Source organism: Oncorhynchus nerka, unplaced genomic scaffold (assembly GCF_034236695.1).
Source record: "Oncorhynchus nerka isolate Pitt River unplaced genomic scaffold, Oner_Uvic_2.0 unplaced_scaffold_2546, whole genome shotgun sequence".
NCBI lineage: Eukaryota > Metazoa > Chordata > Actinopteri > Salmoniformes > Salmonidae > Oncorhynchus > Oncorhynchus nerka.
Genome location: NW_027038751.1, coordinates 18,952 through 33,063, shown reverse-complemented (window position 1 = coordinate 33,063; position 14,112 = coordinate 18,952). Strand labels below are relative to the sequence as shown.

Here is a 14,112-nt window from a genome sequence, read left to right as displayed (position 1 = left end):
CAGCTGTTCCAAACCTCTCCTCTGAGACCCCAGCTGTTCCAAACCTCTCCTCTGAGACCCCCAGTTGTTCCATACCTCTCCTCTGAGATCCCCAGCTGTTCCATACCTCTCCTCTGAGACCCCCAGCTGTTCCAAACCTCTCCTCTGAGACCCCCAGCTGTTCCAAACCTCTCCTCTGGACCCCAGCTGTTCCAAACCTCTCCTCAGGACCCCCAGCTGTTCCAAACCTCTCTCTCAAGACCCCAGCTGTTCCAAACCTCTCCTCTGGACCCCCAGCTGTTCCAAACCTCTCCTCTGGACCCCAGCTGTTCCAAACCTCTCCTCTGGACAGCTAGCTGTTCCAAACCTCTCCTCAGGAACCCCAGCTGTTCCAAACCTCTCCTCTGGACCCCCAGCTGTTTCCAAACCTCTCCTCTGGACCCCCAGCTGTTCCAAACCTCTCCTCTGGACCCCCAGCTGTTCCAAACCTCTCCCTCTGGACAGCTAGCTGTTCCAAACCTCTCCTCAGGAACCCCAGCTGTTCCAAACATCTCCTCTGGGACCCCAGCTGTTCCAAACCTCTTCTCAGGAAAACTAGCTGTTCCAAACCTCTCCTCTGAGACCCCCAGCTGTTCCAAACCTCTCTCTGACCCCAGCTGTTCCAAACCTCTCCTCTGGACCCCTAGCTGTTCCAAACCTATCCTCTGAGACCCCCAGCTGTTCCAAACCTCTCCTCTGAGACCCCCAGCTGTTCCAAACCTCTCCTCTGAGACCCCCAGCTGTTCCATACCTCTCCTCTGAGATCCCCAGCTGTTCCATACCTCTCCTCTGAGTCCCCAGCTGTTCCAAACCTCTCCTCTGAGACCCCAGCTGTTCCAAACCTCTCCTCTGGACCCCAGCTGTTCCAAACCTCTCCTCAGGACCCCCAGCTGTTTCCAAACCTCTCTCAAGACCCCCAGCTGTTCCAAACCTCTCCTCTGGACCCCAGCTGTTCCAAAAACTCCTCTGGACCCCCAGCTGTTCCAAACCTCTCCTCTGGACCCCCAGCTGTTCCCAACCTCTCCTCTGGACAGCTAGCTGTTCAAACCTCTCTCAGGAACCCCAGCTGTTCCAAACCTCTCCTCTGGACCCCCAGCTGTTCCAAACCTCTCCTCTGGACCCCCAGCTGTTCCAAACCTCTCCTCTGGACAGCTAGCTGTTCCAAACCTCTCCTCAGGAACCCCAACTGTTCCAAACATCTCCTCTGGGACCCCCAGCTGTTCCAAACCTCTTCTCAGAAAACTAGCTGTTTCCAAACCTCTCCTCTGAGACCCCAGCTGTTCCAAACTTCTCCTCTGGGACCCCCAGCTGTTCCAAACCTCTCCTCCGGACCCCTAGCTGTTTCCAAACCTATCCTCTGAGACCCCCAGCTGTTCCAAACCTCTCCTCTGAGACCCCCAGCTGTTCCAAACCTCTCCTCTGAGACCCCAGCTGTTCCATACCTCTCCTCTGAGATCCCCAGCTGTTCCATACCTCTCCTCTGAGACCCCAGCTGTTCCAAACCTCTCCTCTGAGACCCCAGCGGTTCCAAACCTCTCCTCTGGACCCCAGCTGTTCCAAACCTCTCCTCAGGACCCCAGCTGTTCCAAACCTCTCCTCAAGACCCCCAGCTGTTCCAAACCTCTCCTCTGGACCCCCAGCTGTTCCAAACCTCTCCTCTGGACCCCCAGCTGTTCCAAACCTCTCCTCTGGACCCCCAGCTGTTCCAAACCTCCCCTCAGGACAACTAGCTATTTCAAACCTCTTCTCAGGAAAACTAGCTGTTCCAAACCTCTCATCAGGACAACTAGCTGTTCCAAACCTCTTCTCAGGAAAACTAGCTGTTCCAAACCTCTCATCAGGACAACTAGCTGTTCCAAACCTCTTCTCAGGAAAACTAGCTGTTCCAAACCTCTCCTCTGAGACCCCAGCTGTTCCAAACCTCTCCTCTGGGACCCCCAGCTGTTCCAAACCTCTCCTCTGGACCCCTAGCTGTTCCAAACCTATCCTCTGAGATCCCCAGCTGTTCCATACCTCTCCTCTGAGACCCCCAGCTGTTCCAAACCTCTCCTCTGAGACCCCCAGCTGTTCCAAACCTCTCCTCTGGACCCCCATCTGTTCCAAACCTCTCCTCAGGACAACTAGCTGTTCCAAACCTCTCCTCTGGACCCCCAGCTGTTCCAAACCTCTCTCAGGACCCCCAGCTGTTCCAAACCTATCCTCTGAGACCCCCAGCTGTTCCAAACCTCTCCTCAGGACCCCCAGCTGTTCCAAACCTCTTCTCAGGACAACTAGCTGTTCCAAACCTCTTCTCTGGACCCCAGCTGTTCCAAACCTCTCCTCGACCCCAGCTGTTCCAAACCTCTTCTCAGGACAACTAGCTGTTCCAAACCTCTCCTCAGGACCCCCAGCTGTTCCAAACCTCTCCTCAGGACCCCAGCTGTTCCAAACCTCTCCTCAGGACCCCCAGCTGTTCCAAACCTCTCTCGGGACCCCTAGCTGTTCCAAACCTCTCCTCTGAGACCCCCAGCTGTTCCAAACCTCTCCTCAGGACCCCCAGCTGTTCCAAACCTATCCTCTGAGACCCCCAGCTGTTCCAAACCTCTCCTCAGGACCCCCAGCTGTTCCAAACCTCTTCTCAGGACCCCCAGCTGTTCCAAACCTCTCTCAGGACCCCCAGCTGTTCCAAACCTCTTCTCAGGACAACTAGCTGTTCCAAACCTCTCCTCAGGACCCCCAGCTGTTCCAAACCTCTCCTCAGGACCCCCAGCTGTTCCAAACCTCTCCTCAGGACCCCAGCTGTTCCAAACCTCTCCCTCAGGACCCCCAGCTGTTCCAAACCTCTTCTCTTGGACCCCCAGACATTCAATGCATTTTACCTATACCACAGCTAGCACACCTGATTCAACTTGTCAATTAATAATCAGGCCCTTATAGGTGAATCAGGTGAGCCTACGTCAGGGCTATATCAACATTGTGAATTGTCTGAGGGTCCCCAGAGGAGAGGGGTAAGAGACTGGTAGCAGTAGAGATGTCTGAGGGTCCCCTGAGAGGGGTAAGAGACTGGTAGCAGTCGAGATGTCTGAGGGTCCCTGAGGAGAGGGTAAGAGACTGGTAGCAGTAGAGATGTCTGAGGGTCCCCCAGAGGAGAGGGGTAACAGACTGGAAGCAGTAGAGATGTCTGAGGGTCCCCAGAGGAGAGGGGTAAGAGACTGGTAGCAGTAGCGATGTCTGAGGGTCCCCAGAGGAGAGGGGTAAGAGACAGTAGAGATGTCTGAGGGTCCCGTGAGGAGAGGGGTACGAGACAGTAGAGATGTCTGAGGGTCCCCTGAGGAGAGGGGTAAGAGACTGGTAGCAGTAGAGATGTCTGAGGCTATGGTAGAGATAGTAGAGATGGGTACATGTCTTCATGAGAACTAGAGAACAGTCAGGTGTGATATCATCATTAATTATAGCAACAACAGAACATAGAAATGTCCGGAGAAATTCATCAAGAGCAGGAGGGAGTTCCAAACGGCACCCTCTTCACTAGATAGTGCACTACTGGCCCGGGTCAAAAGTAGTGCACTATTAAGGGACTAGGTTGCCATTTTGGACAAGACTTAGAAATGACCCAACAATTCACTAACAACAGGAGAAACAGAATATTATGTTTTATACGTGTGATGAGTAAATAGTGCATTGCTGTCATAAAACTCTGTCCGTCTGTCTGTGTGACCTTGGTGATGCAGTGCTGTCCTCTCTGTCTGTCCTGTCTGTCTGTCTGTCCTGTCTGTCTGTCCTGTCTGTCTGTCCTCTCTGTCTGTCCTCTCTCTGTCCTGTCTGTCTGTGCTCTCTGTCTGTGCTCTCTCTTTGTCATCTGGTCTTGTATAATGTACACCAAGGCAGGTTTCAACCAGGCATGTTCCAGGTCCTGACCTCTCAGGGCTGTAGATGGTCCTCATCCGTTCATTAAGGAGACCTGAGTATGGAGATCTGAGGCACAAGGGAATGTTTCTGTGGATCTGCTTGTACTCCTCCAGGGCTGGTCTGGGTTTGAGTGGGGAGGAACAGTTTATAAAGGTTCCCATTTCACCTTCCCTTTCTCTGTCGCTTTAAGAAAACATACAAAGCATCGTTGCATCAGAGGCTGTAGTAATAATATTACTACGACATATAAACATCAACAACAAAACTAAACGACATCCTCAAACCAAACAGAGGAAAACAAGTAAGGCTAATGAAGAGGAAACACAGGAGGCCAAGAGAATGTGGTTGTGTCTAAGAGAGGACAACCAAACTGAAAGAGATCCAGGGTCATAGTGAGAACGAAGCCAGTCTGTTCCTGGTTCAGCTGACATCTCCACAGACAGACGTCCAGGGAGAGTGATGTCTGTAGCCGCAGAGAGGCACTGTGCTGTGGTCAGGGTGTGTGTGGGCAGTGTTTTTTGCATGGTCAGGATCTCTGCCATAAAATCAGAATATAGACCTTTCCAAGGAGCCTTTTCATATTCTTATGTGGAAGGTACTGCAAAACAGAGACAGAACCGACAGAAAACATGTTAAGGAACAACACACTGACCTACTATCATGACCTCAATAACACACTGACCTACTATCATGACCTCAATAACACACTGACCTACTGTCATGACCTCAATAACACACTGACCTACTGTCATGACCTCAATAACACACTGACCTACTATCATGACCTCAATAACACACTGACCTACTGTCATGACCTCAATAACACACTGACCTACTATCATGACCTCACTGACCTACTATCATGACCTCAATAACACACTGACCTACTGTCATGACCTCAATAACACACTGACCTACTATCATGACCTCAACAACACACTGACCTACTATCATGACCTCTATAACACACTGACCTACTATCATGACCTCTATAACACACTGACCTACTATCATGACCTCACTGACCTACTGTCATGACCTCAATAACACACTGACCTACTATCATGACCTCAATAACACACTGACCTACTATCATGACCTCAATAACACACTGACCTACTATCATGACCTCAATAACACACTGACCTACTGTCATGACCTCAATAACACACTGACCTACTATCATGACCTCAATAACACACTGACCTACTATCATGACCTCAACAACACACTGACCTACTGTCATGACCTCAATAACACACTGACCTACTATCATGACCTCAATATCACACTGACCTACTATCATGACCTCAATAACACACTGACCTACTGTCATGACCTCAATAACACACTGACCTACTGTCATGACCTCAACAACACACTGACCTACTATCATGACCTCAATAACACACTGACCTACTATCATGACCTCAATAACACACTGACCTACTATCATGACCTCACTGACCTACTGTCATGACCTCAATAACACACCGACCTACTATCATGACCTCAATAACACACTGACCTACTATCATGACCTCAATAACACACTGACCTACTGTCATGACCTCAATAACACACTGACCTACTATCATGACCTCTATAACACACTGACCTACTATCATGACCTCAATAACACACTGACCTACTATCATGACCTCACTGACCTACTATCATGACCTCAATAACACACTGACCTACTGTCATGACCTCACTGACCTACTGTCATGACCTCAATAACACACTGACCTACTATCATGACCTCACTGACCTACTGTCATGACCTCAATAACACACTGACCTACTATCATGACCTCACTGACCTACTATCATGACCTCAATAACACACTGACCTACTATCATGACCTCAATAACACACTGACCTACTGTCATGACCTCAATAACACACTGACCTACTATCATGACCTCTATAACACACTGACCTACTATCATGACCTCAATAACACACTGACCTACTATCATGACCTCAATAACACACTGACCTACTATCATGACCTCAATAACACACTGACCTACTGTCATGACCTCAACAACACACTGACCTACTATCATGACCTCAATAACACACTGACCTACTATCATGACCTCAATAACACACTGACCTACTATCATGACCTCTATAACACACTGACCTACTGTCATGACCTCAATAACACACTGACCTACTATCATGACCTCAATAACACACTGACCTACTATCATGACCTCAATAACACACTGACCTACTATCATGACCTCAATAACACACTGACCTACTGTCATGACCTCAATAACACACTGACCTACTATCATGACCTCACTGACCTACTATCATGACCTCAATAACACACTGACCTACTATCATGACCTCAATAACACACTGACCTACTATCATGACCTCACTGACCTACTGTCATGACCTCAATAACACACCGACCTACTATCATGACCTCAATAACACACTGACCTACTATCATGACCTCAACAACACACTGACCTACTGTCATGACCTCAATAACACACTGACCTACTATCATGACCTCTATAACACACTGACCTACTATCATGACCTCAATAACACACTGACCTACTATCATGACCTCAATAACACACTGACCTACTATCATGACCTCTATAACACACTGACCTACTATCATGACCTCAATAACACACTGACCTACTATCATGACCTCAATAACACACTGACCTACTATCATGACCTCAATAACACACTGACCTACTATCATGACCTCAATAACACACTGACCTACTATCATGACCTCACTGACCTACTATCATGACCTCACTGACCTATTATCATGACCTCACTGACCTACTGTCATAACCTCAATAACACATATTAGATTATTCTAGATTATTCTGTAGGCTAACAAAACTTAAATTAGATGATGCTGGATACAGACATTACTCTACTGTAGGCTAACATAATACACATTAGATGATGCTGGATACAGACAGACAGTTCTGTAGGCTAACATAATACACATTAGATTATTCTGGATACAGACAGACAGTTCTGTAGGCTAACATAATACACATTAGATTATTCTGGATACAGACAGACAGTTCTGTAGGCTAACATAATACACATTAGATTATTCTGGATACAGACAGACAGTTCTGTAGGCTAACATAATACACATTAGATTATTCTGGATACAGACAGACAGTTCTGTAGGCTAACATAATACACATTAGATTATTCTGGATACAGACAGACAGTTCTGTAGGCTAACATAATACACATTGGATTATTCTGGATACAACAGACAGTAACGTTCTGTAGGCTAACATAATACACATTGGATTATTCTGGATACAACAGACAGTAACGTACTGTAGGCTAACATAATACACATTGGATTATTCTGGATACAGACAGTAACGTTCTGTAGGCTAACATAATACACATTGGATTATTCTGGATACAACAGACAGTAACGTTCTGTAGGCTAACATAATACACATTGGATTATTCTGGATACAGACAGTAACGTTCTGTAGGCTAACATAATACACATTGGATTATTCTGGATACAACAGACAGTAACGTTCTGTAGGCTAACATAATACACATTGGATTATTCTGGATACAACAGACAGTAACGTACTGTAGGCTAACATAATACACATTGGATTATTCTGGATACAGACAGTAACGTTCTGTAGGCTAACATAATACACATTGGATTATTCTGGATACAACAGACAGTAACGTACTGTAGGCTAACATAATACACATTGGATTATTCTGGATACAGACAGTAACGTTCTGTAGGCTAACATAATACACATTGGATTATTCTGGATACAGACAGTAACGTACTGTAGGCTAACATAATACACATTGGATTATTCTGGATACAGACAGTAACGTACTGTAGGCTAACATAATACACATTGGATTATTCTGGATACAGACAGTAACGTTCTGTAGGCTAACATAATACACATGGGATTATTCTGGATACAACAGACAGTAACGTACTGTAGGCTAACATAATACACATTGGATTATTCTGGATACAGACAGTAACGTACTGTAGGCTAACATAATACACATTGGATTATTCTGGATACAGACAGACAGTAACGTTCTGTAGGCTAACATAATACACATTAGATTATTCTGGATACAACAGACAGTTCTGTAGGCTAACATAATACACATTGGATTATTCTGGATACAGACAGACAGTTCTGTAGGCTAACATAATACACATTGGATTATTCTGGATACAGACAGACAGTTCTGTAGGCTAACATAATACACATTGGATTATTCTGGATACAGACAGTAACGTACTGTAGGCTAACATAATACACATTGGATTATTCTGGATACAGACAGACAGTTCTGTAGGCTAACATAATACACATTGGATTATTCTGGATACAACAGACAGTAACGTTCTGTAGGCTAACATAATACACATTGGATTATTCTGGATACAACAGACAGTAACGTTCTGTAGGCTAACATAATACACATTGGATTATTCTGGATACAGACAGTAACGTTCTGTAGGCTAACATAATACACATTGGATTATTCTGGATACAGACAGACAGTTATGTAGGCTAACATAATACACATGGGATTATTCTGGATACAGACAGACAGTAACGTACTGTAGGCTAACATAATACACATTGGATTATTCTGGATACAGACAGACAGTAACGTACTGTAGGCTAACATAATACACATGGGATTATTCTGGATACAGACAGACAGTAACGTTCTGTAGGCTAACATAATACACATTAGATTATTCTGGATACAGACAGTAACGTTATGTAGGCTAACATAATACACATTAGATTATTCTGGATACAGACAGACAGTTCTGTAGGCTAACATAATACACATTAGATTATTCTGGATACAGACAGACAGTTCTGTAGGCTAACATAATACACATTAGATTATTCTGGATACAGACAGACAGTAACGTACTGTAGGCTAACATAATACACATTAGATTATTCTGGATACAACAGACAGTAACGTTCTGTAGGCTAATATACCACACATTAGATTATTCTGGATACAGACAGTAACGTTCTGTAGGCTAACTTAATACACATTAGATGATGCTGGATACAGACAGACAGTTCTGTAGGCTAACATAATACACATTAGATTATTCTGGATACAGACAGTACTGTACAGTAGGCTAATATACCACACATTAGATGATGCTGGATACAGACAGTACTGTACAGTAGGCTAATATACCACACATTAGATGATGCTGGATACAGACAGTACTGTACAGTAGGCTAATATACCACACATTAGATGATGCTGGAAACAATACCCCATAATGACAAGATTAAAAAAAGGTTTTTATCAATAAAAACTGAAATATCATAATTACATAAGTATTCAGGCCCTATACTCAGTACTTTGTTGAAGCACCTTTGGCAGCGATTACAGCCTCGAGTCTTCTCCGGTATGACGCTACAAGCTTGGCACACCCGTATCTGGGGAGTTTCTACCATTCTTCTCTGCAGATATCCTGAGTGGCGCAGTGGTCTAAGACACTGCATCTCAGTGCTAGAGGTGTCACTACAGACCCTGGTTTGATTCCAGGCTGTATCACAACCGGCCGTGAGTGGGAGACCCATAGGGCTGCGCACAATGCCCAGTGTCGTCCGGGTTAGGGTTTGGCCGGGGTAAGCCGTCATTTTAAATAAGAATGTGTTCCAAACTGACTTGCCTAGTTAATTTAAGGTTAAATAAAAATGTATTAATTAAAAGGTAATCTCAAGCTCTGTCAGGTCGGATGGGGAGCGTCGCTTCACAGCTATTTTCTGGTCTCTCCAGAGATGTTCGATTGGGTTCAAGTCCGGGTTCTGGCTGGGCCACTCAAGGACATTCAGAGACTTGTCCCGAAGCCACGCCTGCATTGTCCTGGCTGTGTGTTTAGGATTGTTGTCCTGTTGGAAGGAGAACCATCGGCCCAGTCTGAGGTCATGGAGCAGGTTTTCAACAAGGATCTCTCTGTACTTTGCTCCGTTCATCTTTCCATCGATCCTGACTAGTCTCCAAGTCTTTGCAGCTGAAAAACATCCCTACAGCATGATACTGCCACCACCATGCATCACCATTGGGATGGTGCCATGTTTCCTCCAGACGTGACGCTTGGCATTCAAGCCAAAGACTTCAATCTTGGTTTCATCAGACCAGAGCATCTTGTTTCTCATGGTCTGAGAGTCTTTAGGTGCCTTTTGGCAAACTACAAGCAGGCCGTCATGTGCCTTTTACTGAGGAGTGGCTTCCGTCTGGCCACTCTACCATAAAGATCTGATTGGTGGAGTGCTACAGAGATGGTTGTCCTTCTGGAAGGTTCTCCCTTCTCCACAGATGAACTCTGGACCACCAAGGCATTTCTCCCCTGATTGCTCAATTTCATTGGGCGGCCACCTCTTATATAGACAGGTGTGTACCTGTCTATATCATGTCCAATCTACTGAATTTACCAAAGGTGGACTCCAATCAATTTTAGAAACATCTCAAGGATGATCAATGGAAACAGGTTGCTTTGTCATTATGGGGTATTGTGATGTCATTATGGGGTATTGTGATGTCATTATGGGGTATTGTGATGTCATTATGGGGTATTGTGATGTCATTATGGGGTATTGTGATGTCATTATGGGGTATTGTGATGTCATTATGGGGTATTGTGATGTCATTATGGGGTACGGTGATGTCATTATGGGGTATTGTGATGTCATTATGGGGTGTTGTGATGTCATTATGGGGTATTGTGATGTCATTATGGGGTATTGTGATGTCATTATGGGGTATTGTGATGTCATTATGGGGTATTGTGATGTCATTATGGGGTATTGTGATGTCATTATGGGGTATTGTGATGTCATTATGGGGTATTGTGATGTCATTATGGGGTATTGTGTGTAGATTGATGAGGATTTTTTATTTATTTAATCCATTTTAGAATAAGGCTGTAATGTAACAAAATGTGGAAAACGTCAAGTGGTCTGAATACTTTCCGAATGCAGTTCATGTACAGTATTACACTGACTAAAATAATACTGTTACCTTAAAAAGTCAGGAGCCCTGGTGATCATGTTTTCAAAGTCAGCGAAGGACAGTTTGCTATCTCCGTCTAGGTCAGCCTCTTCGATGGCCTTCTCACAGACCAGGGTGACCTCTTCAGGGCTCAACTCCTCCCTCAGCTTGTTCAAAGTCTTCTCCAGATCCTCCTTACACAGGAAGTTATCCACATTGAAATCTACACACACACACACACACACACACACACACACACACACACCCACACACGGGATGTTATCCAAGTTCAAAACTAACACAGAAAGTTACATAGGTGGTGAATCCCAAACCAGCTCCTCACCCCTACCAACTCGCTCGGAAGGCCCTCTGTTGTAGTGTGTCACTGATGAAACTCAGAGGGTGACTTCAAGAGTGGTGAGGGGATCAAATAAACCCATCAATTTTGGGACAGACTGGACACTTGAATGATGCAATTCATGTTCCACATTTTAGTAATAGAACGAGCATGAAACTCAAATAAGAAAATTCCCCCTGTAGTTTTACAAGATGTGAACCTCATTTAACAGTTAAACATTTAATTTGGAGTTATTTCATATGTTACACGTGTCAAGACTCAAAGTCAGACACAAACAGATTGTGTGAAATTGCACTAACTAAAATATAATGCAGTGCATTATGGGATATCACTATCTGGTGTACGTACGTAATATTATTTTTGTGCTGGCAACTGACTTGGTCGAAGTGACTATCAAAGGGTCTAATTAGCCCCTACACCCTCCATCATTTTTACTCCTTCAGCTTTGGGACACTTATTGTCAACAGGTAGGGTTAACATGAAACTATAGTTTTTTCTACAAAATGCAGAAATGTGCCGTTTTCACATATGTATACACTGGATTTGTGCTGAAATATTGAAAATGAAGTTGACAAGTGGTAGAATTACCATTTTAACAGAGATTCATGTCGGATTAAATGTGATTACAGTGCCTTCAGCAAGTATTCACACCCCTTGAATTTTTCCACATTTTGTTGTGTTACAAGTGAAATGAAATGGATTTAATTGTAATGTTTGGTCGACGATCTACACAACACTCCATCATGTGAACGTGGAACAAAAATTCTAACTTTTTTTTTTTATATGAAAAATAAAACACTAAAATAGCTTGATTAGATTTGTATTCACCCCCCTAAGACGATACATATTGGGAACACATTTGGCAGCGATAACAGCTGTGAGTCTTTTGGGATAAGCCTCTAAGCGCTTTGCACACCTGGATTGTACAATATTTATTAATTTGTATTTATTTATTTAACCTTTATTTATCTAGGCAAGTTGCCCATTTATACTTTTAAAAATTCTTCAAACTCTGTCAAATTGGTTGTTAATCATTGCTAGAAAGCCATTTTCAAGTCTTGCCATAGATTTTCAAGCCAAGTTAAGTCAAAACTGTAACTACGCCACTCAGGTACATTCAATATCATCTTGGTAAGCAACTCTACTGTATATTTGGCCTTGTGTTTTAGGTTATTGTCCTGTGGAAAGGTGAATTTGTCTCCCAGTGTCTCTTGTAAAGAAGATTGAACTAAGTTTTCCTCTTTTGCCTGTGCTTAGCTCTTCCTTTATATCATAAAAAACTCCATAGTCCTTGCCAATGACAACCATACCCATAACATGATGCAGCCACTATTATGCTTAAAGAAATATGAAAAGTGGTACTCAATGATGTGTTTCCGTCACGCTCTGACCATAGAGAGCCCTTTGTTCTCTATGGTGTAGTAGGTCAGGGCGTTACTAGGGGGTGTTCTAGCTCAATATTTCTATGTTGGTGTTTTGTATGGTTCCAATTAGAGGCAGCTGGTAATCGTTGCCTCTAATTGGGGATTATATTTAGGTAGCCATTTTTCCCACCTGTGTTTGGGATATTGTTTTGTGTTTGTGCATGTGCACCACTATTTTCACGTTTTGTTATTGGTTTATTATTTTTGTTTAAAGTTTCACCGTTATAAAGATGTGGAACTTCAATCACGCTGCACCTTGGCCCGTCTTTAATCACGAGCGTGACAGTTTCCCCAAACATAATGCCTTGTATTTATGACAAAAAGTTCATTTCTTTGCCACATTTTTTTTGCAGGATTACTTAAGTACCTTGTTCCAAGCAGAAGGCATGTTTTGTAATATTGTTAATCTGTACAGGCTTCCTTCTTTTTACTCTGTTATTTATGTTAGTATTGTGGAGTAACTAGAACATTGTTGATCCATCCTCAGTTTTCTCCTGTCACAGCCATTAAACTCTGTTACTGTTTTAAAGTCACCATTGGCCTCATGATGAAATCCCTGGGCAGTTTCCTTCCTCTCCGGCAACTGAGTTAGGAAGGACACCTGTATCTTTGTAGTGACTGGGTGTATTGATACAACATCCAAAGTGTATCTAATAACATCACCATGCTAAAAGGGATATTCAGCATCTGTACCTTCTTTTGCAAGGCATTGGTTGAATCTGTGGTTGAAATTCACTACTCAATTGAGTTAATAATTGTAATTGTATGTGTGGGGTACAGAGATGGGGTAGTCATTTAAAATCATGTTAAACACTATTATTGAACACAGAGTCCAAAAACTTGTGATTTGTTAAGCACATTTTTACTCTTGAATTTATGTAGACTTGTCATAGCAAAAGGGTTGAAAATCAGCTTTTCATTTTTTATTAATTTAGAAAATGTTCTACAAACAAAATTCCATTTTGAAATGATGGAGTATTTGTGTAGATCAGTGACACAACATCTCAATGTAATACATTTTTATTTCAGGCTGTAACACAACAAAATGTGGAAAAGGTTAAGGGGTGTGAATACTTTCTGAAGGCACAGTATATTAGCATACTCACCGTATATTTTGAAGGCGTATATGGCCTTGAGCTCCCTGGGGCTGTCTCACTGAGGACAGAGAACATATCCACAAAGTCGTTGAAGCTCAGGTTCCCCGCTCCGTCCTCAGAGAAGGACTCCACGATCCTGTTCCTGAACGGGTTCTCCTACAGGACACACAGTGAGAGGGGGAGACAAGGCAAGGCTGTCATTACTCATACATCACTGTCTATCAAGGCTATCATCAGTATGTCACTGATACAATAAGG

At 43.8% G+C, this 14,112-nt stretch overlaps 1 pseudogene; it reads right to left on the bottom strand.

Moving 5' to 3' along the window:
• Positions 1-4,294: 4,294 nt before the first annotated feature.
• The window catches only part of LOC135567131 (calcium and integrin-binding family member 2-like), a 28,239-nt pseudogene continuing 18,421 nt past the window's right edge, over positions 4,295-14,112 (bottom strand).